We start from the raw sequence: 24,422 nt of genomic DNA, 5'->3' as shown, positions 1-24,422 counted from the left end.
CGAGCGCGTTGTTAATCTGCTCGACTAAGGACTCTGTGTCCGAGTCATGATTTGAATTAGTATCGCTATCTGAATCTGTTGGCTGGGTTGATAGGGCCTCCTTGGATTTAATGGGGCCTCGATCAGGGGGGAGGGAGCCTTGAAGGCAGGAACGGACGGTTATTAAGGTGGGGAGCAAGCCGGGAGGGAAGCGCTTGTTCTCATGTTCCATGGCGTTGGTGACCCGATCAATAAGGCGATCATAAGTAACAGGGTCCCAAAGATGGCAAGTGGTGAGCCATGGGTTAAAGGGCAGCAGGAGGTCCCAGCACACCCGCAGCTGCCGGACAGACACCCCGCAACGACGTGCGTCTAGAAGACCCGCCAGAGCGCGAACTTGGGGTGCTTGGCGTGCAGATAGACGATTACCCATAGTGGAGTGAGAAAAGAAAAAAGGGGGGTTGATTATTGAGTAAAGAAAATGAGGTAAACCGTGGCCGCGAGGCCGAAGGAGACGGCGAGAATAGAAAGCAGGACCCTCCAGTAGCGAGAGCAGTTTGGGGGGGGGCGGTCGCAAAGAGGCACACCGCGCCAAACAAAGAAACAAAGACACAAAGGACCACAGCAAAGTAATGGAGGGGAAGAGGGAAAGCTACTGGAGGAAGAGTGTTAGGAGGAATGGGGGGACATAGGAAGAGAAGACGAAAGGTAGTCGGGGGCAAAAGCCAGGTTAATGCGGGAAAGGAAGAGCGGCCCGGGCGCGGAGCGGCGTGGGAGAGGCGGCTCCGGACGTGGAGCGGCGAGGGAGAGGCGGCCCTTACTTTGCAGGCGAGGAGAAGGGGAGCTGGAGAGGCGTCCGGGCGAGCGGGTGGTTTTACTGGACCGCTGCGTGGAGAGGACTTTTAATCCCAGTGTCGTGTTGGGCGCCCGGCTAGCTCAGTCGGTAGAGCATGAGACTCTTAATCTCAGGGTCGTGGGTTCGAGCCCCACGTTGGGCGCCAGTTGCGGTCGCAGTTGATTCGTCTGGGGGGGGGGTGGCGGCCGGTTGCTAAATCCTAGGCTCTCAGGATTGCTCGGAGGGTACCGGCGGCGGGGGCTCTTTCCCGGAGGCGAGGGCGAGGCGGGGGACTTGGCCAGGTCCCCGGCGGAGGCGTGCAAAGGGCGGCGAGAAAGGAACAGGCGGGACACGTTTCTTTTAGGGTGAAGAAACCAAGAGAGAGAGTTTATTAGGGGAGAGTACAAGCTTATATCCGGCGGTTTAGAGGGCGGGGTAGCTGTAAGGGTTAAAGGCTTGGATTGGTTCTGAGAGGGCGCGGAGGTTGATTGAAAAGGGGCGAGAGTTGCTCCGGTAACGGTGTCTGGTATGCGCACTGGTGGTGATGGGAGTTGCACTGGCAACGGGGAGTGTCCGGGCAAGATAAGGGGGTGGGGAAAAGGCGGTTCCCTCCGGCAAGCCTCCCCTAACAGTGGTATTTTGGGTGAGGAAATGGGGCCTGCCTCCGGCCTCACTTTCTCAGGCCTGGGGGGCTGTGGAGGGCACTGTCACCCGTGCCCACCACCCTCCCCAGGGGCGGATCCGGTCCCCTGGCCCAGGCCCGCCAAGTTGAAGCACGTAATCAGTGTCCCGCAGACTCTCATTGGACTGTTTGCCCAGGAAGATGAATCATGGTCATTAGTCTGACCTGGCTCAAGTACCCACCTCTATGTCAACAGAAAGAGGTTGGCAGGAGGTGCATCTGGCAGCCCTGGTAGAAGCCCATGTTTGGAGTTGGAGAAAGGCAGCTCCTCAAGAAGGTGAGAGGACATATGTGGGGATGGACATTACTATAAAAAGGAGGATATTGTGTAGGGTAGACAGAAAATAGCAAATGTCCACTCACTGATCGTGCTCATTCGGGTCCTCTAAGAAGCAGGTGCCAAAATGGAATTCAATGTGCAGGAGATTTGTAGGGAGGAAACTCAGCTCAAGGAGAAAGAGAGAAGGTGCAGGAACAGGCAGAGGGAGGCTTTAGACTACAACACTGGTCTGACACTCAAGAAAGCAGAGAGGAGGAAAGAGGAATGCGTGGGGAGAGACTCAGACTGCAGGACAGCCTCAGAGTGCTGGCTAGGCAATGGGGAGCTCCACAAGCACTGTCCATTGGAGAAGTCCTGCATTAGGGAGGAGTGGCCAAGCTCTAGTACCCCAGCTATGTTCAGACATAGGCTGGGAGCATGCCAGGAAGGCCATGGCCTTGGCATGGGTGCTGTGAGACTGTGGCAGCTGGAGGTGTCAGCTCATCACAGACCATGCAGGACGTTCTCTCCTTAACAGAGATCTGTGTTGCACACTCTCATGGTGGCCACACTGGGGTCGAGAGAAGTTCAGGCAACTGCTCAAGGAGAGTCACATGGTTAGCTCAATGATGGACCTGAAACCTATAACCACCATTTTCAACTCTTAGTCCCTTGAACTTTCCATTGCACCCAACTTCCAAAGTGGATGGTCCTGTTTCCATAGGAGCCACTTCTTGTCTGGCCGAGCAGTTGATGAACATTAAGAAGGCCAAGCCTTCTACTGGGGAGGCTCTCATTCCCAAGACATTGGCCTACTCAGGAAGCCAGAAGGGAAACTGGCCAAGCCAAAGCAGTAGAAGCCATGAGAATTCTCCTTCAGCTGGAAGGTGACACATGAGTCTGTTAAAAACTACACCATTCTTTAGCCTGATGTCACCATAAATCTTGAAATCTTGTCTACCTAGAATGGGCTATTCAGAATCATAAAAGAGTGACACAGACAACTCAGTACTGTACAGTTTAAAAGTCCCTTAGGCATATTCTTCCTAAATACAAAATCTCCTATCCAACTTGTCTCCACCATAGGGTTAGATTTATCAGCTTTGTATTAACTTCTTCTTACCAATAAGAAATACATCAAGGATGACACAACCACCTGCAGAGCTGTGTTCTGGTATTTACTCTCCCACTTGAATAGGAAGGATTGTGTAGCTGAATTCACACCCCACCATGGCCCTGCCCCTGCCCACCAGGAGCCAGTCATCATGTCAGGCGTGGCAGTGTGTTGACAAGAAGAAATATCAGCCTTTGCTTTATTAGTTGGAATCTGAAGAATGAGAAGAAATGCGGTTGTGGTGTCTGGCCAGTCGGTTCATCTCTAAATATACCCGAGGCCTGGAGTTGTTCATGTACATGAATCATGGAATATTGAAGCTGCCACTGATCCCTGAATGTCACCTGGTCCACTGGTTTCCAACCACGACCTTGTTGGTGCTTTGTTGTCTTATGACCAGGGGTGGGGATAGGGAAGGCAATCGTGATAAAGAGAATCAGAGGAAGGAGCTGCCACTTCATGTGCAAACATACACCAATATTGCATTTATTAGGAGGCAATTTTCCATTTATCAGAAAGTGAACCTTTGTAGAAATGGGTACCATTAAAGCCAACCATCAAAATAGATGCATCTACTTATAGGACAGGCAAAACTGCCTACTTATTCTTCTATGCACAATCCAACAATCTTGCATTACCTTGATTCCAATTTATAGTAGACTAAAAAGTGCAATTCAGAGGTGACCTGTACAAGTAAAAAAGGCTTAGGGTAACTCAGAGTGATCGCTGACTGCCTGGCATTGAAGGTGGAGGACAAAGAGAACTCAAAGATAGACACAAGACCTGAATAAGTAACCAGATGAAGAATTTCTCAGCTATTCTGGCAAATAGCTCTGAGCATTTCAATACTCCTTGTAAGTTCTTATAATGATGAAATTACTACTATGAATACTACTATTCCTAATAATTATCACATTAGACTTTGCTGAGTACCTATTATGTGCTGAGTGTTATTTTCTAAACACTTTTCATGTGCTAACTCATTTAATCCATAACTCTAAGAGATAGGTATTACAATCCCTATTTCACCTAGGAGGTAATTGAAGCAGAGAGTTTAAGTAACTTTCCCAAGTTTACACGATTACTGAAAGACTAGGCTGCATTCAACTTACACTACTTGAGTTCAAAACAAATGGTGCCGGTTCTTTTAAATACACATCCATCCAAGGTAGTTGAAAAGCATCTTTAAACTAGCAGGTGTTAGTTCATTTTAACAAACATTTAAAGAGCACACAATTCTTGTCTTTCACTGAGCCAGGTACCCTGGATTTATAGATGTCTAAGACTCAGTTCCACTCCTCTTGAAGCTCACAACCTAGTGAATTTCTTACACAAGCAATGTGATAATGCCACATTACTATGTGTGTGTGTGTGTGTGTGTGTGTGTTTGAATGTGTGTATGTACTAAACCTAATGCTTACGATAAGTATGTTAACTGAGAAAAGGTACTCACCAAAATTACAAGAAAACAAGATTGCTTTCAAGGAAGAACTGTGGTAGAAAGAAGCTTGAACGGGGTCCTCCAATCCCACCACTGAATAGACAGTGAGAAAAAAGAAAGGCTGACTTTTTTTGTTGTTGTTTTGCAATTTTATTAAGATATATTCACACACCATACAAACCATCCAAAGTATACAATCAATGGTTCACAGTATCATCACATAGCTACACATACATCCCCATGATCAATTTTAGAACATTTTCATTACTCCAGAAAAAAAATAAAATTAAAAAAGGAAACCCAAATCCTCCCACACCCCTTATCACCCCCTATTGTTGACTCATAGTATTGGTGTGTTACATTTGCTACTATTGATGAAAGAATATTAAAATATTACCGTTAGGTCTAGTCCATAGGTTGCAATAAGTACATTTTCCCCATATACCCCTCTATTTTTAACTCCTTGTAATATATTGTACATTTGTTCTAATTCATGAAAGAACCTTTTAGTATATTTTTATATTTGTAAAGTTAATCACAGTCATTGTCCACCACAAAATTTCACTGTGTGACACATTCCCATGTTTTAACCTCCAACTTTCCTTCTGGTGACATACATGACTCTAAACTTCCCCTTTCCACCCCAAAGCTGACTCTCGTTCTCTGGTCTAGCAAGACTGGAGTGGTGAGCTCGGGCCCTAGCAGCTGATCCCTCTGGTAAGGATTTCTGCCATGGGGTAAAGGCCAGGAAGAAGTAGAAGAGACAGAAGAAGGGAAGGAGTGATTCATTCCATTTCAGGACATAGCCTTGGCCACACAAAGGCCACAGCCCATGAACAGCCAGCTTCTCTGTGAGGAGGGAGCTTTCTATCCCAGCACAAGGGAGTCTCAAGCGGCTAGAGCTGGGGTTCTTATTCGAGGTCCACTCTTCTCCCGAAGGATTCATGGATAGGATCTGGGGGGTCTTGAACTTGGTTGAGGTGTAAAACACATCTTGGTTTTCAATAACTTTAACTGAAATTTAGCATTTTGTTTCATTATAAATTGAATAAATTTTGGCAATAATCCATCGGCAAAGAAGCACCTGTAACTTCTCACCAGTAGAAATCACAGATATTGCCCTATCACATTACAGTAGTTGCAGATATTTCAAAGTATTCTTTTAAACTATGGTCATTATTAGAACTAACATTAGGTCTTGCACGATCACAGGCTTCTTGTGAAAGGCTGACAGTCAACCCTCAGGTATCTCAAAGCCTGGTTGTTCTAGCTTGCTAATGCTGCAGAATGCAAAACACCAGAGATGGATTGGTTTTTATAAAAAGGGGGTTTATTTGGCTACACAGTTACAGTCTTAAGGCCATAAAGTGTCCAAGGTAACAACATCAGTAATCAGGTACCTTCACTGGAGGATGGCCAATGGTGTCCGGAAAACCTCTGCTGGCTGGGAAGGCTAACATTAGGTCTTGCTCCAAAGTTCTGGTTTCAAAACGGCTTTCTCCCAGGACATTCCTCTCTAGCAAGCTTGCTCCTCTTCAAAACATCACTCCCAGCTGCACTCCGTTCCTCTCTCTGAGTCAGCTCATTCATATGGCTCCACTGATCAAGGCCCACCCTGAATGGGCGGGGCCACGCCTCCATGGGAACATCTCATCAGAATCATCTCCCACAGCTGAGTGGGGCACATTCCAAGCAAATCTAACCAACACCAAAAACGTCTGCCCCACACAAGACCACAAAGATAATGGCATTTGGGGGACACAATACGCTCAGACCGGCACACTGGTTTCGTCAGCTATCGACTTCTGGTTACCCACACATCTGTGGCTCATTCCCTCTCTGCAGTTGCTTGTTAATCAATACGTGGAAGGGGTGGGCCATTTTCATTTTGTTACTGAACAATTCCTGATATAAATTGTAGCAAATATGTTGATCTAGCCAAAAATGAGCTCATTGATCTTAAAACCAAAATCTCACTACAGTGAAGTCTAACTCAAAACTCCTTGGAGAATTCTGGGTATTCATCAGGAGAAGCCTACCCTTGCCTTGTGATAACATCTGTGGAAGGTTTTATTCCAAACGTCTCAATACATCTTTGTGAATTTGGGATTTATACACTTGTAACCATCAAAGCAAAAAAGTCAACAGTGACTAAATGCCCAACATGGCACGTGTGTTGCTTTGATAAAGACCACCCCACAGTTGAGTATTCTCACTCAAGGCAAGCGTGATCAGCCAGATATGGTATGTCTGTAAAAAATAAAATTCGTTTCTTACTGGCTTACAGTATAAATGTGTTGTTTTGCTATTGACATGTTAAATATATCACAAGTTTTATTTTTTAAACTATGGTCACTATTTCAATCTCATTAGTTCATTTTGTAACTATATGTGGTTTATTTTAAGCATTTAAAACTTTCTTCTGATAAGGGTTATCCACGGCACAAGGAACGTTAAGAACCCCTAAGCTAAGAAATTCTATAGTGATTAGGAAGTCATGAGGCATAGGAGGTAAGAGAGTAAGCAGATGTTCTTAAGACGCCCCTTAAGAATCTTTAGCTTTCATCCAGCTGCATTTGTTAGTGAAATGCAAGCTGCTGTAACAAACATTCCCTGAATTTCAATGGCTCAAAATCATGTAGGTTGCTTCTTGGTCATGTAACAGCACTGCGGGGCGTGAACGGATCAGCAGGAAAGCCCTCCTCCATGCACTATTTTAATGACCTGGGATGAAAGAATCTCTGCCATTTTCATCACTTGACTTCCAACATTGCCACAGGTATTGACTCACTTCCAGTCAACTGGAAGAGGAAAGACGTGTGGAGGAGCAGAAATGGGAAGTTTTATGAGCATATTGTTTTCAGTCACAGACTAGATTAGACACATGGCTGCATGATGTTGCAAGGGAGCTGGGAAATGTTACCTAGCTGAATGGACTGGCAGGAGAGAAAATAGGTTTGGTAAATACCTAATCAATCTCTTTCACACGGTCCTGATAGGAAAAATATGGGTTGTAGACATGTTATAGTTATATATACTATTTGTGAAGATGGTACCAAGTTGCATTTGTTTATCTCACAAAAATCACATAAAATGATTTTACAGAGACCACTTGAACTGGAATCACTTGGAGAGCTTTTAGAAATTATAAACCACACATCTATTGAAAATGAAGCTCCCAGAATGTCTCTTAAGCACACTAATATATAATGACAAGGAATCATGGTAATATCTTTATTAGGGAATAATGTCACTAAAGGAAAGAAAAGCCAAAGAAACAGAATTATAAAGGGAATGGATAAAGGCATAGGAGGAGGCGGGGGATAGTGGGGTACAGGAATTAAGGAAGGAGTCTCAAGAAGGAGTTAGTGGTGAAAGACATCAAATGTTTCAGAGAGTGCAAATAAGATAATGGAGACAATCTGTACAAATCCATGACCTCAGCAGGCTTAGCATTCCTGACTGAGATTTGTGTATTTTATTCTTTTTCAAAGAAGCCTGATATGATCTAGCTTTTAGGACAATAGCTCTAGTGGAGGCATGGATGATTTTTGAGCTTGAAAGCCTTCAGGAATGGTGTTCTAGTTTGCTAATGCTGCTGGAATGCAAAACACCAGAAATGGATTGGCTTTTATAAAAGGGGATTTATTTGGTTACACAGTTACAGTCTTAAGTCCATAAAGTGTTCAAGGTAACAAATCAACAATCAGGTACCTTAGCTAGAGGATGGCCAATGGTGTCCAGAAAACCTCTGTTAGCTGGGAAGGCACGTGGCTGGCATCTTTTCCAAGTTCTGGTTTTAAAATGGCTTTCTCCCAGGGTGTTCCTCTCTAGACCACAGCTCCTCTTCAAAATGTCACTCTCAGTTGCTCTTAGGGTGTTTGTCTTCTCTTAGCTTCTCCAGAGCGAAAGTCTGCTTTCAAAGGCTGTCTCCAAAACGTCTCCGTAAGCTGAAGCTCCTTTCTCAGTTCCAGCTCATTCTTCGAAGTGTCCCTTTTGGCTCTAGCTCCTCTTCAAAATGTCACTCTCAGCTGCACTGAGTTCCTTCTGTTCGTCAGCTCATTTATATGGCTCCAGTGATTTAAGTTAAACCCACCGTGAATGAGCAGGGCTGCACTTCCATGGAAATTATCCAATCAGAGTCATCACCCACAGTTGGGTGGGACACATCTCCATGGAAACACTCAAAGAATTACAATCTACTTAACACTGATAGGTCTGCCCACACAAGATTACATCAAAGATAATGGCGTTTGGGGGGACGTAATAAATTCAAACTGGCACAAATGGTGACCATTGACTAAGACACCAGGAAGGAGTAGATGCTGCTTTGGGGTAAAATAATGAGTTTGGTTTTGGACACATTGTGATTGAGGTGTCTCTGAGTCATCAGTTACGATTTCACAGGAACAATCGGGTCTCAGAAAGGAAGTTGAGTCTACTGGTTACAATTTAGGTTTCATCATCCTGCATGTGGTGTTGAGCTATGCGAATGAATGAGATTGTCCAGAGACAATGTGTGGTTGAAGAAGAAAGAAGGAATTATCTGTGTGATTCCAACAGGAAATATTCTTCATATGATCAGAGAGAAGGTCCAGTTTGGTACCTAGACAACGTGATACAGAATGAGGCAATTATTGAACTGGGCTTAAACTTTTGGAATCTTTATCTTGGATGTCTGTTAAGTATGGCATTCCTCCTGCTTGCTTTTTTCTGCCCTTATTATTTCACGGAATCCACTAGATATGCCATGGGAAGAGTTGGCTTGGGTCCTGATCTCGTCCCATGGATCGATAGCTGTTTTCCCTTTGCCTTCATTCTTGGTGAAAGGCCTCAGTTCCACCACAGGAAGCTCCTTTTCTTGGCCCTTTTATCTCCATAAGAGACAGGGCATGCGTAGAAATGGTCCAGCCTTCAGTGTCCCTTGGACATCTTTCCACCAGCCCTGAGATGGACCCTTCGGGAAGGAAGAGAGAACCTTGCACAATCATCATCAAATGTTCGACTTATTTTTAAACTAACAAACAATCTTTCTTCTTCCCTCAGGAGACAAGCTCTAATGTTTCCAGCAGACAGAAGAGCCAACACCATGGGCTGGCTCCCTGAGACATATTGTAAATAGCCTCCACGTCAGGAGGAGGAGGAGAGGACCAAAGCCCAGAGAAATGACCACGCTGGCATGTTATTTTTCTGAATGTGTTCATATTGGCACTGCTCAGCCCAATGTCATCAGACCCCATTTGTCACCTCACACAGCCAGCCACTGTCACATGCAGTCACTTGACATCTGTGAGCTGCTCCATGCCTCCCTCCATCTGCCCTCGCTCAAGCATTTTGAGTCATGAAGCACAAAGAGGACCAAACTCCGGGAGAGGAAATAGAGATAATTAGGTTCTTTCTATAGTGCCTTGCACGTGGTAAGGCTATGTTGAAATAAAGAATGAAAAAATTAATTCATTACTAAATTAATTACTGCCTGTGTGAGCTCATGTGGGGGCAGGTCCCAAGGATTGGTCCTAATTTCATTAAAGAGGGGGATTTGAATAGACAGAATACGCAAAATGTTTAAGATGTTAATTCTTGAGGTAACTGATAAGACAAAGCTTTTTACCCCTTTCTCATTCCCTGACAGGGATTAGGGAAATTGTTATTAACCATTCCCTGCTGTGAATAGACAGGCACACCTTGAAGTTACTACAGGGTTGGTTCCAGGCAGGCCACCACTATCAAGCAAGTACCACAAAAAAGCAAGTCACAGGAATATTTAGGTTTCCCAGTGCATATAAGAGCTATGATTACATTATTCTGTAGTCTACACAGTGTGCAATAGCATTATATCTAAAAACACAATGCACATACCTTAATTTAAAAATACTTTATTGCTAAAAAGTGCCAACCATCATCTGAGTCTTCAACAGGCTGTAATCCTTTTGTGGTGGAGGGTCTTGTCTCACTGTAGGTGGCTGCAGACTGATCAGGGTGGTGATCACTGAAGGTTGGGGTGATTGTAGCAATTTCTTAAAATAAGACAACAGTGAAGTTTGCCACATCGATTGACTCTTCTTTTCATGAAAGCTGTCTCTGTACCATGTGATGCTGTTTGATAGCTTTTTACCCACAGTCAAACTGCTTTCAAAATTGGAGTCAATTCTCTCAAAACCTGTGTCTGTTTTACCAGCTAAATTTATGTCATATTCTAAATTCTTTGTTGTCATTTCAACGATGTTCACAGAATCTTCACCTGGAGTTGATTCCATCTCAAAAAACCACTTTCTTTGCTTATCCATAAGGAGTGACTCCTCATCCGTTCAAGTTTTATTATGAGGCTGCAGCAGTTTGGTAACCTCTTCAGGCTCCACTTCTAATCCTAGTTCTCTTGTCATTTCCACCACATCTACAGTTACTTCCCCCACTGCCGCCCTGAACTCCTCAAAGTCATGAGAGTTGGAATTAACGTCTTCCAAACTCCTGTTAATGTTGATATTTTGACCTCCTCCCATGAGTCACAAATGTACTTAACAGCATCTGGAATGGTGACTCCTCTCCAGAAGGTTTTCAGCTGACTTTGCCCAGATCCCTCAGAGGAATGACTATCTATGACAGATGGAGCTTTATGAAGAGTCTTCCTTTCACTTGAACACTTAGAGGCCATTTAGGATTGTTAATTGGCCTAATTTCAATACTGTTTTCTCTCAAGGAATAGAGATGCCTGAGGAGAGAGAGAGAAATGGGGGACAGCCAGTTGGTAGAGCAGTCAGAACACACACAACATTTACCAATTAAGTTCACCATCTTATAGTATCATCAAAGATCGCTGGTCACAGATCACCATAACAGATACAGTAATGAAAAAGTTTGAAATATTGTGAGAATTACCAAAATGTGACACAGAAACATGAAGTGAGCACGTGCTGTTGGAAAAATGGCGCTGACAGACTTGCTCTGTGCAGGGTTGCCACAAACGGTTTCTGTGAAGGGCAGTAAAGTGAAGCACAATAAAAAAGAAAGATTGGTAGTAGAGGAGTGGGTCTGCCAGGTGACAATGGCTGGGAGAGAGAGGACACCTCCCAGGACAGTTCTCCCAGACAGTCAGGAGCCAGGTATGGAGGACAGAGGTGGCTGCCAGGGTGGGTTCTCGTATCACCTTGGCAGACTCGTCAAAGTGGCTAATTCCTGCTGCAGAAGCTGGTTTGCTCAAGGACTTGAAATGTAAGAATAAGGCGGAAAAAGTCCAAGGGTCTATGTCCAGTCTTAGCAAATATCCAGGCTTAACCCTGAGTCAAATTTATCCTTTTCTCTGTGCCTGAATAGAGCCTCAGCTGGCTCCTCCTGGCTCTTCTGCTCACACCTGCTGAATTTTCTATGTCGGCTGTGTCAAAGCACCTCCATTCTCTTCAAACCGTTTACCAAAACCCAGTCCAGATCATTTTCCAGGAATAACTTAGGCTGTTTTTTCACTAAGATTGAGACCACCCGAGATGAGTTCCTTTGACCTCTCGTTATGCGGCAGAAGCTTTTGTAGCTTCCCACACTTTCTCGTCTTCGGCCTTGGAGAAAGCACTGCCCTTCCTTGCTCCCAGCTTCTCAGTGGCCTTACCCTAAAAGCTGCTCCCTCACTCCCTCTACCCATTAGTCTCCCCCGACTTTGTTCCTTCTCTTATCTTTTTTTAATATATTTCACTTGAAAATGTGATTGTTTCAGTAAAACACTAAAAGGAAGTTATTAAAATTAAAACATTACAGAAAAACGCCCCAGAAATCTTACGACAGAGAAAAACACTAGTAGCATTTTGGTGAACACACTTCTAGGTATCTTGTGTAGAAGTGCTTATGTATAATATCGTAAATAAATGGGGTAGTCCTACACATCTTCACTGAATAATGTACTGTTGACTGGTTTACATTTCAGTAAATAAAGGACTATGTCCCCAAATTTAGTGGCTAAAGAAAATTATAGGTATTTCATAATGTATTTATCTAATTACTTTATTACTTATTTGTTTCCGTTTTTTGCCAATTTAAAGAATAATGCCATAAACACCTTTATTCATTTATATTTTCACTTCTTTGAATTTATCTTCTTAGGGTAGCATCTCAGAAGTGGATTTACTAGGTCAAAGGGCATACCACTTTTACAAACCTTCAATACTGATGTGTAACACCCAATGAACACCAGAACGACAATAATATTTTATATCTCATCTCCACCCCAACAGTCCATGAGCATAATCATTTCCAAACCTTTCATGAAAACTGAGTTTTTCAATCTTTTTAACTTTTCCTAATCTAGTAGGTGAAAAAAGTACCTTACATTGTTTACATTTTTAGTAAGATTGAATAGGTCTTCCTTTATATCTTGGATATTTGTATTTCTTCTTTTATAACTTACCTATTATTATTCTTTATCTATTTTTTATTTGGCTACTCATTTGTATTTTTAATTGTTCTATAAAAGTCTTAATGTATTAAGTTAACTCTTGGTCAGTCCTGTAATTGGCAGACATTCTTCCTTGTTTGCCATTTTTCTTCCAATATTACCTATTGTTTCTTGTTATATAGAACTTGTAACTTCTACTGCAATGGAATTTACCTATCATCTATCTATCTATCTATCTATCTATCTATCTATCATCCGTCTGTATTTATCTATCAATTTTTTTTTGGTTTTTAGTTTCCTTGGCCTTCCTTGACAGAATCGCTCAACTGCTACATTATAAAATATCGTCAGTGCTTTCATGGTTCCAAGTTCACAGTGAAATCTTCGGTCCATCTGGAGCTGATTTTGCGGCATGAGTGGATGCTGACTCTCTGTTCCCTCCTCCTTCCCCTCCTTTCCCAGCACTCGGGTTCTCCACCTTCAGACTCTCCCCGGATCAAAAATCTGAGTCTCATCTGAGAACTTTTCTGTGTGTCCCACACATCCAGGCAGTGACTTAAACAGCTTCAATGAACTTCTGAAGAGTTTTCAGATTTTATGAAGTGTTTTCACATATGTTACTGCATCTGACCCTCACCACAACCTGGGAGCGATTAGATTAACCCTCCTCTCCCCCCACACTTTTAATAACACACACGGATATGCGTTGCCAATGAGGAAAAAAAGGGAAGCCTAGAGAAGCTGTGACTCTAGGTAGTTCAGAGAGTGAGGAAAGAATGAAGTTTGTCCCCGAGTGTGTGATTTCAAAACCTATTCTTCTACAAGAGCATGTCGGTTCTGAGGTCCCATTGATTCTTCTGCTGTAACGTTTTCCATGTATCTCCTCTTCTCCATTCCAACACTTGCATTTTTTTCAGATGTTCTCACTGTTGATTCATCCTACATGTGGTCTCAGATTAATCTTCCTAAACTACAGTTGTGTTTACATGTCCAGAATCCCTCAGCCTGGCACTCAGAGGACTTCATGCTGTGGCTTCAGCGTGTCTTTCGTCTTTGTCTCCCAGGATTCCTCTACATGTACCGTGGATTTCAGGTGCAACAAAAATTCTCACCATTACTCAAATATGGCTCACAGTGCCCTATACACACGTTCCTTCCTTTTACAATAACTACTGCCTCTCCTTCCTTTCTTTCAACATCTTATCCATCCTGAAGGCCCTGCTCAAATTCCATATCCTTCATGAAAGCTTTCCTGGAACCTTCCGATGGGCACTTTTTCCCTCTCTCTCTCTCCTCTAACTTCCCACCGTCCTTTATCTGTGACTCTCGTGACTCATAACTTTCTACTTTATAGTTTGCGCCTGTGTCTTACTTTTCTTTTCTGACTGTGCACTTCTTCAGTTAATGGATTGCCTTTTTGTATTTCTTATCATCTATCCCTCAGTCCTTTGAACAGTGACAAGCACAGGTAAGTATTTATAAAATAAAGTTATTTGTGAATAAATGTGTAAATGAAGGAATGATAGAATGAAGGAATAAAATCAGTTGGTGGTTTCTGATTACCATGGGAAGTCCCCATTTTCCAAAATATTTCTCTCCTTTTGCCCCTTTGGTCTGCATGTGCTTATCCCCAACTCCCCCCAACACACAATCACCAGGCCATTAAATTATGAAATTCCACCAGTACAGTACTATCGTGTGCATTTATTACTTTAATGTCTGTAACATCTTGTTGACCTAGGGATCGGAAGTCTAGCTTTCTCGATGAACTAGTCCATCATCTATGATAAGTAAAGGTTCTGAGAGTGGGAATTTTTTGCAAACTCTGGAGACAGGCTACATATTGGAGAGAACAGTGTGCCACATAAGATTGCAAAGTAGTAGCTGAAGGGAGAAATGGGCCAGTTTGGAGGAGGTGGCCACTCACACAAAGACCCCCTGCTTTTCATCTCTGGTTCAGTTTTACAGCCCTCAGATGTCTCCATGCAAGCCTTTGTTCCCTTCTGCCCCCTCACTGCCTGTGACCACCCAGGTGACTTTCCAGGGTCTGCCTCTTGGGGTCTGCTAGCTTGGCCCTGGACACAGCAGAACATGTCACACGTCAGCCCCCTTCTGCTCAGGGAGGATCTTCCCTCAAGAAGGAGAGAAAGAGCAGTCCTGTGACACGTGGGAAGGATGGTATGCACAAAAAGAAAACTGGCAAATGACACCTTCTTGCCCCCGAGGTGAGGTGAGGCATTACCTGGCCAAGTGCCAGTTTGTTAAATTGAATAAATCAGATTTCTAATGTTTAATAACAGATGTGCTGGCTGCAAATCATGAAATCATTTCATATTGCTTCATGCCATGGTAATAAAAAAGTCATCTGGCTTCACTTGGCCAGGTAACGTGTCTTCCTCCAAGGGTCAAATGGATTTGCTGCAGCTCTTGGGTACACGTGACAGACTGTGGAAGGGGACTGTCAGAGAAGGGGACAGGTGCTGGCATCATGTGCTCTGGGTCCGATGGCCCAAGGTGTGCATTCAACCCCCTGAACTTGCCCTCATTTTGGTCCTCGGGGAGCTGGAATATTCTCCAGGAGGCTCCCTTTACCCGCCCTTCCCATATTTCACATCTGGCAGTGTGAACATCTGAGGAAGGCTAAAACGGATTTGCCAATCACGCTGGATATGGCTGGCATGGAACCAGAGCTTTATCTCTACAGGCGCCAAGAGGAGCAAATAGCTGAGAATATTTGACCCTCTCAGAACATGCCTTGCAAAGGAGTCTGGATTAATCTACTGAGGTGGGGGAGCAAGGAAAAAAAATGGGCCCGATGAAGCTTGGTAATACATCAAAAGAACTTGCAACATGGACATATGATGAAACTGCCAAGATGATTCAAATATTGAAAGAACCAAGTTATCGAGAAAGACCTTCCAGAGATGATAATGATAAAGTGAGGTGATTCCTTATCCTTAGAGAAAATCAAAGGGAAAAACTAAGCAAAATCAAGCTAAGAGGTCAAAGATGCCGATGTTGTGATTACTGGCACTTTTTCCTAGAAGCCAATTGAAGGGAGCTAAAGAAGGATACCAGGGCTATAAAAGAGTAACCATGACTGCAGCTTCTCAAAGAGAGTAATTATTCCTTCCCAGGAAGCATGATGTCAGTACTTAGTGAAATAAAAGGCAACTACTTAATGGCAACCGCAATGCCAAGTAGGATAATGAGTTCTTGAGAAGTACAGCCTATGGACTCAGCTTCTTGGAGGCAAGGGTGCTCAATAAGCCTCAAGGCCCAAATAAAACATCAACAACAAAAACCAGGACCCAAGAGCAGGCAAAAGAAAGGTCAACAGTGGGCTGGGAATGACTTCTGAGTGGCCTTCAGTGCCCCCAGCAGAGGCTCCACGATTCTTGCGCTGATCAAGGGCACCCCTCATGCTGATCCTTGCCCACAGAGGAAATCTCATGTCTAAGTTGGCGCTCACTGAATCCCTCCATCACAATGCCAGGTGCTGGCCCAGATCAGGCAAATACAGAGATCTGGCCCTACAAGCAGCCGACAGCCTATCTGGGAAAACCAATGTGTAAATAAACAGTGATAAACACTGGGGAAGCACTACATGCAAGGCGTGGTGGGACCCTGGGGGGCCCTGCAGGCTGGGCATGAGGTCCTGCTTGGCTCTGAAGCCACTGCAAGGATGTCCTGCTGCTCCCAAGCGGCCCGGCGGGGTCTCATGCCACTGGAGGTCCAGGGCTGCTAGGGGCGGAGATAAGCATGGGTGAAATGTGCTCCGTGATCGTCTTGGGAAAGCACGGTGGCCAGGTTTTCTGAAGCAAATGTCAGGGCATAGTGTCCCATAAAAGACTTGGAGCTGTTTCAAGATCTCGGTGACACTGTGAAAGATGTGAAATGTGGGGATTCCCAGAGCATTTTGGTTTATGAGGACAGAGACAGGGTGTGTTGATAATAAATGGGCTCAAACTAGCAAGGTGAGTAATGCCTGAGAAGCAGAATGCAGGGTCAAGTGGAATTAGAAGGCATATCCAACCCAACCCCTCAATTACAGATGGGGAAATCGAAGCACAATGAAGAGAAATGACTTACCAAGATCCTGGTGCTGGCAGAAGGAGAATCTAGTTTTATTTCCTCTGAGAGGCAGTAAAATTTCATATTCACTTTTCATCTTCAGTAAAATGTGTGAAAGTTAAATGAAATGCAAGTGTACAACTTGTTCTGTTTCTATAATAATGTCATTTTATAGTAATAAAACATTTAATTTCTTTATCTCAAGACATCTTGTTATGGAACCTGCAACCCAAGTTCTAACTCTCTTTGCACTATTTCATCAAAAGCAAAGAGAAAGTTGAAGCAACTTATTTCATAGTGGAAAAATAGTCAAAGAAGAAACCCATGCTGAGATAGAATATTAGGAGAGAAGCAGAGTTGGAGTGCAATTACAGCTCCAGATATAGAAGGAGAAGGAAAAAAGACAGGTCTATCTCCTGGCAGAGGAGAAGAGAACACTGTAGTGCTGTAAACCAACTCCAATCCAAACCCAAATTAATTGCAGGCATGTAAACTGATGGCAATAATGCAATAATGATGTCATTTGTCGAACACTCACCATTTGTCAAGGACTACATTCAGAGCCACATGAGTGCTCAGGAGCTTCTGCCATCTGCCATTCTCTGAAATGATCAGCCATCAGGTGCACAGGCTGGTGCTGGCACCAGTGCTGGAGAGACAGATGGGGCCTGCCTGGCCTTCCACGCCAAAGAGCTCAGAGCTGGAGGCGGCATGGGGGGAGCACTAATGCAAGTTGGGGGAATATAAAGGCCAGCCCGGAGCAGAGGAGCAGGAATTCCAGAGAGAGCAAGAGAGCTGCCCCGGAGACCACAGCTGGACGTGCAAAAGTAGCTGCAAGAGCTAGTGGGCATTGACTTCTGGAAAGATTTTTGGAGTCAGAGACACCTGAGTTAAAGTTCTGGTTCTGCCACTAACTGTGTGAGGCTGGACAAGCTACTTACTATCTGTCATTGGTTTACCAGGCACGGTTTTTCTACGTTTTAAAATCTCTGAAATTACGACGGTTGGGTGTCTTGCAACGATCGCTGGCAGAGTTCTGTTTTGTGTTTTCCTCGGGTAGGGGTGCTTTTCTGTCCGTCATGAGGAACTGGCCTGATGGATTGGAATGAGGCCTCGGGAGCCAGATGAGGGCTTCAGGTGTTGTAACAAAGAATCCTGCAAACATACCTGACCTTGAGTCAACCTAAAATCACTCCAGCCCCTCCTGGTGCAAATCTCCAACCGTGACAACCCCAAGTAAAAGCAAAGGGGGTGGAGAAACACCACCAGGGTCTTGTTACAGTGGTTTGAACTCAAACAGTCTCACGATGGCTTCCCTGGGTCAAGGCCAGCTGCAGTGGTGTGTTCCTCCCAAGTAGTCTTTTCCCATTTCGGGGACTCCCGGAGGTGTATTCAGTAATGCACTCCTCATTCTGCAGCAGATGGAAAAGTGTTTAAAAAGGTGCAAGGTTTATTTATGGAAGCATGAGATTGAATTTAAGAGATGCGCTTTGCCAATATGAAATGTGAACTCTCAAAACAGGAAGTGTGTTTTACTGCCTCTTTATTTTATTGCCGTATCAGCTGCCCAGAGCTGAAGAAGCTTCCTCTCAGGAATTATTTATTTGCTAACTTCTGAACCAGAACATCTCGACCCTCAGCACTTGTGCTCCTTGCTGCCAGATTCCCAACTACAAACATGTGCCTCGCTGTCTTTCAGAGGGGATCCATCGCAGGTTTCAGTTGAAAACATTCATACTCATATTTTACCCTGAATCTTTTTTTTATATAAATGCAGATGTTTCAAACAAATGGAATATGGAATCGAACAATAGAGGATAAGGTTAGAATAATGGAGGAAGTCTTGAATTTTCTTGTATATCTCCACATACCCAACAATCAGTGCTCTGTCATTAACATTTAATCAATATGAAGAGTTTAATGGAAGGAAAGGAATACCTAATCATTTGGACTTATCACGATGCAACTGGTCCTGATGAAGAAACTGAGCACGATTTAGCGAGTTGTTCAGTATACAGTGCACGCTTCTCCTCCTGCGCTGAGAGTTCCAGTTTTGCAGAGCTGAAAGTTGCCACATTAGCCTGCATTGAATGGGTCAATGATAATTTGTTAGAAGCACAAAGACTGGAGAAACAGTCTCATGTATATAAAGGCATGGAACTGGGACTCGGAAACTTTTGTCTTATTCCGGGCTCTCTGGAGTTCAGCACCGGCCGTGAGCTCTTGTGAACCCTTTCCTTCCAAGAGCCAGGTATTCTGGGAAGCGCTGGAGATAAAGTTCCATGAGAAAGCACCTGGAGAAAAACTGAATTACACATATGTATATTTATATATACTATATCTATATGCATATAAAGGACAGAGCTGCCGTGCAGGCGTTCCTTCAGCTGCAAGGAAGAATCTTCTGAAGAAGTAACTCGCCCACCTGTGGGCTTTACCTGCAACGTCCCTGACGACGTCCCTGGGGGAAGCTCCGGCTGAAGACACGTTACAAAGGCGCCACCTACTGGATGATCTCTGAACCACACCTTTAATTCATGTCTTCTACTCAAAACTCTTCAATGGCTCCCCATTGTTGACAGGGAGCACAAATCCTTGGCATTCGGGGCTTTTATAATCCAGCACAAGTGTATTTTCAGGTCTCACCCCCTACCACTCCCTGTGAGTACGCTGTGACAGTCAGACTGAGCGCCTCACCAACTCCCCAGGGTAAGTCTGGAAAGTTCTGAATCCTCCCTCCCAAGCTTGGCCCTGAGGGAGAAACAGGGCAATTTCGGGAGTTCTGAGCTGGAAGCCCAGTAGGAAAAAGGCAGAAGGGAAGAGGTTCCCTTGGACCCTTATAGTAGCAGACCCCCAAGTTCCCATGACCACCTAAAGGCAGGACTTCCCTGTGGTCACTTAGAAGTTCAAACAGAAGAAAAGCCAGTAATAGGAATACACACAGAGGACCTGAGAAACTCACAAAATATACATAATAAAAATAAACGCAAGAAAAAAGATGGCCAAATTCACAAATGATCAAAAATGCAAATTGCAAATTAAAGTCCAGCATTACAGGTTGGCCTGTCTAATTTGCACAGGTGGTTTTTAAAGTAGGAATGCACCAGGCTGGGGGGGACCCAGCAAATCAGCAACATCATACGCTTTTGCAGGGCAGCGCATCTGGAGGGCGACTGGGTGATATCCATCAAAAGCCTCAGGCATGTGCTTGCACTTTAATCCAGAATTTTGATTTTAAAATTGTCTTCAGGATATCATCAGTGTTTTGAACTAAAATATATCTACTAGTACTGCAATTATCACTGCAACATTAATTGCAATAGAGAAAAACTTGAAACAACATCCATGGTTAATCATAAGAGATTTGGTATATTCATATATGATAAATTTAATTTGACAGTAAAATGGACACTGTGGCACAAGTGTTTATTCCATGTATATTGATCATACGATAGTATTTAGAGACAAATAGCCAATTGAAAGCCAGCATACTCTCTTTGATTCCATTTTTGTTTCTAACATATCAGGAAGAATTACTCCAAAATTTTAATTGTCTCTTATCCAGGTGGCAGCAGTATAAGTGATTATTATTTTCTTCTTTCCCAAATTTCTAAATATTCTGTAAAAGGTAATATCCTTACTTTTATAATTAGAATAATGTTTTTAAGAATGAAAGGGGTAACAACCCAAGCAAAGCAAGATTCATATTAGCTTGTGTCTATACATATATGAAAAGCTACCAAACTCAGCTTTCCTAATTTTTCTGGTCAGTGTCTACCTCAGTTTGGCCTCTCTGGGATGCCTAATATTTCACTCGGTACCAAGTCCAAAGCAGATGTCACTTACGAACCCACAGCCATGCACCTCCACGCAGGTCCCGTGGGCTCTTCGGCGTCCCTGGGGTATCTTCTCCATCTGCCTCCCATGGTTTGTCCTTGATCAGCACTGAAGTTACAGGGACACAAGTGATATCGAGGATCACCCACAGGCTGCTCTTATTTTCTAGTCCTCATTTTTGCCAGCTTCCTTTTCTCTCTGTACTTTTAAAGGTAGGGAATCAATATTTTTAAAAGGGAGTTTTCCCACTGACCTAACGTTCCTACCCACTACTGCCCTTCTGCCTCTGGGTGAAACGCCCCGCGACGTCAGCAGGCCGGGGGTGGGGGCGGTGAAACGGCTCCGCACCAAGGCCGGGTGCACCCCACCAAGGCCGGGTGCACCCCGCGACTGAGCAGAGCCTCTGCGGAACCACAGGGACACCTGCACCAAGAGTCGTGAAAACAGCTGGAGGCTTCAGTCGGGTCCCACAATGCGGGATTCATCCTAATGTCATCGTTGCCTTGGAAGAAGAGAAGTAGCCAGAACCAAAAATGCTTACTGCTGGGTTGTCATTAGCAGTGAAAAGCAGGGAAACAATTTAAATATCCAGTAACAGGGAAACAGTTAAGCAAATTCTAGGATATACATTCAGTGGAAACTTATGTAGCCATTAAAATAACTTAGGAAAACTGCATAGCAGTTTGATAAATGGCTATGGCTTAATATGAAGTGAAAAATAACTGGAATTAAAAGTAGCTGGCTTCCTGTGCTTACAGACTACGTAAAAATAAATCTGTACATAAAGAAAGAGAAGGAAATATGCAAAGAAAGATAAAACCATCTAAATACATCTTAAATTCATTTTTTTAATGCCAAATGAAAGTCACCTATGTCCTTCGTAGGTTTTAAATCTCTGAACTGAATGTGAGAGTGAAAAGCAAAACCCGTATTTGTCCAGTGTGATGGAAAACCATTAAAATCTGATGCAAACAATAGCAGAAGCATTTCCTCTCCCCACACAGCTTCCTAAGTGGGATCTACTCATGGAAACTCCACTCTCTGGTGACTTGCTCGAAGGATGGGTTTGGTCAGCTCCAAAATTTAAAAATATAATATAAAAAAAAAATGGTTGCAGCCTTGCAGTTCTGATATCCCAGAGGATGCCCAGAGCTCCGACCTGCCACCCACATCCCGTTTAACCGAATGACCAGAGACTTAACGGCAGGAATTTGCATCTTCAGTTCATGTAACTTACTCTGTGATTTTCTCTTGTACAGCGATACCCTATTTGGTAGAGCCATAGACCAACCCTCCCTAAGCAACCTGGAGACCCTAGATCCAAACAAGGAAGGAGATTTAAAGAAAGAGACAAATTGGCCTTTAATTGAAGGAGGAATGAGCCAGCACAGTGCAGCCGTCTCTGGGACAGCAGCTCCTCTAAACGCACGCCCTGCTCTCGGCGACGTTGGCTTGGCAACTCGCTTACAAGCTCTGCTCGGGGAAAATTCTTTTCAGCACTCGCCAAAGTGCCGATCCAGGTTCCTTTGCCTAGCAGCCTTGAAAGCTTGCACACATTTAGAGAAAATACTTTCAAATGACTACGGAGTTCTGCTTTATGTTTCATGTGCCTTTGAACTTATTACCTCTTTACAATGTCTTGGACTATTAGTTTGGGAACATTTAAAGTTAATGACTATATGGAAAGTAAAGCAACACTTTGATGTTGTCCAAGTCATTCATTTCTCTCTTTCATACACAGGAGGTTATAGAAGGTTGGATGATGCCAGATCAAGTCATTTCAGGAATAAATAACTTATTGGGGGTCTGTATGAATTGCTGCTCAGGGGAAAAGGGGAATAGATCAACTCTGGAATGTCTAAGGGAACCAAAGCCATGATTAATGAGGGCCAACTTCAGAATGGAGCACACGCAGATAGGATTACTTCACACAGAGACCAGGGCCCGTCTGTCCCAGGCTACCCGGACACAACCTCTGGAAGCACGTGGTTCACAAATGGGACTGGTTCCAGCGAGGCAATGACGGCAAAAAGGAGAAGTGGAGATGTCTCTCTGGCCAGAAGTGGACAGAGCCCACGGGACCATCAAATGCAATGACGATGACCATTAACGCAAGCTGGAGAGTGCTGCTAGAAGGTCAAGGCTGAAACGTTCTGGTCGGGCGTCTTCCATGAAGCAGAGTGTGGTTTTCCAGACAGTGTGCTCTTCCGGGCAACAGTCACCAATACGGCATTTTTTGTTTGTTTTGTTTGTTTCTTATTTCTATAGGTAAGAGCTTGGAAGCTATTTGTGGGATGGAGCTCCCTGTGGTATGTAAGAGGCTTAGAAACAGAAACAGAGCCAGGGAATCAGAGACAGAAGGAAGGGAGACCTGCTCATATTAGATTTTGTGGTTTTGGTGCAATTGGAGTTTACTGATGGAGAAAAAACAACTATCCACAAGAAACCGCCTCAAACTCCCCAGATAAACAGCAAAGGACAGTAGACCAGGGACAGAACATCTAAACCGTGAGTGAAGCCAGAGTGTCCAGCAGAAACTCCAGAATGCCATTCGTTAGTCCCCTTTCCAAACAGCTAAGTATGTCTTCACTGAGGCAACTCTGTGCTACAGTCGTGTTTGGTTGTCTGTGGACACCAGTGAAATGACACCTTCTCTTCAAAACGCTGCTGTTACTAGAAGACCCGACTAATACATTTCAGCAACTGGGAAGAGGCAACATGGCGCGCAGTAGTAAGTCTTTGCGCAAATACTTGTTGCACCTCTACCATGTGCTTGGGACTGATCCTGACAACGAGGATGTGATGGGGACAACAGAGACGGGGCCCAGTTCACAGGAAATTCACACTCTAAATCAGACCAGAAACAAGTAACAGTAAATGAAGACTATATCAGTTGTTAGGAGCAATGGAGACCGGGGAGCAGAGTGGCTGAATTAAGGGTGGACAGTGGCGGGTGAGTGAGGATGGAGTGACTTAGTCCGAATTGTCGGGGGAAACCTTGCTAAGGAGGGGCTGCTTGATCTGAGACTCTAAAGCCAGACCTCTAAAGATAAAGGAAAAAGAGTTTCCAGGCAGAGGAAACCGCAGGGAGAAGCCCTCAGGCAGGTATCAGTTTTGCTCCTTCAGGAAACAGAAGGAAAACCACTGCCTCTAGGGCTGAGAGGTGAGGAGGAGAGGCAGAGAAGATGATTTCAGAGATTATGTAGTGGTAGGTGCATCACAAGGCCCTTTAGTCCTGAGTAAGGAGTTTTAATTTTAGTTTAAGTGCAATAGACAGTCATTGAGAGCTTGAAGCAGGGGAGCAACATAATTTATGTGCTTAAGAGATCACAATTATTGCTCTGCAGAGAACGGATGGAAAGGGGGAAACGGTAGAAGGAGGGAAACTAGTTAGGAGGCTATTGCAATACTTAAGGCACAAAATTGTGGTGATTTGGACTAAATGTTAATAGCGAGGTGCACAGAATCTAGATTTGCTTAGGTGGCAGAGCTTGCAGAGATTGCTGTGAGACTGGACGGCGGCACGGTGTACTAAGGCGGGAGCCGCTCCGAAATCCCAACATATTTGGGGGAGGATGTGTGAACTCAGAACTGAGTGACTCCTGTGGGTTCAGGTGGTTTGGGAGAACTTTCTGGAAGAGGAGAACCTGAGCTTGACCTCTAAATCTGTCTAGAATTTGGACACATATTTAGTAATGAATGTTGAGATTGATTTTAGCGTGTGACTTGAAAATTTTTTTGTTCCTTCATTGCTTCACCAGTTCCAGTCATTAGTGATTTTGCCAACCAAATGTAATTATACTTACAGTTTTTCTTTAAACAGA

General features: G+C 44.0%; 1 non-coding gene across 1 annotated transcript; it reads left to right on the top strand.

Moving 5' to 3' along the window:
- Nucleotides 1-904: 904 nt before the first annotated feature.
- TRNAK-CUU lies at nt 905-977 on the top strand. Its single transcript has one exon. It is a non-coding gene; the product is annotated as a tRNA-Lys (tRNA).
- Nucleotides 978-24,422: the final 23,445 nt, after the last annotated feature.

This window comes from Choloepus didactylus, chromosome 20 (assembly GCF_015220235.1).
Source record: "Choloepus didactylus isolate mChoDid1 chromosome 20, mChoDid1.pri, whole genome shotgun sequence".
NCBI classification, from domain to species: Eukaryota; Metazoa; Chordata; class Mammalia; order Pilosa; family Megalonychidae; genus Choloepus; species Choloepus didactylus.
Note: the sequence above shows the minus strand (reverse complement) of the source record. Positions and strands in the feature narration are given on the sequence as shown.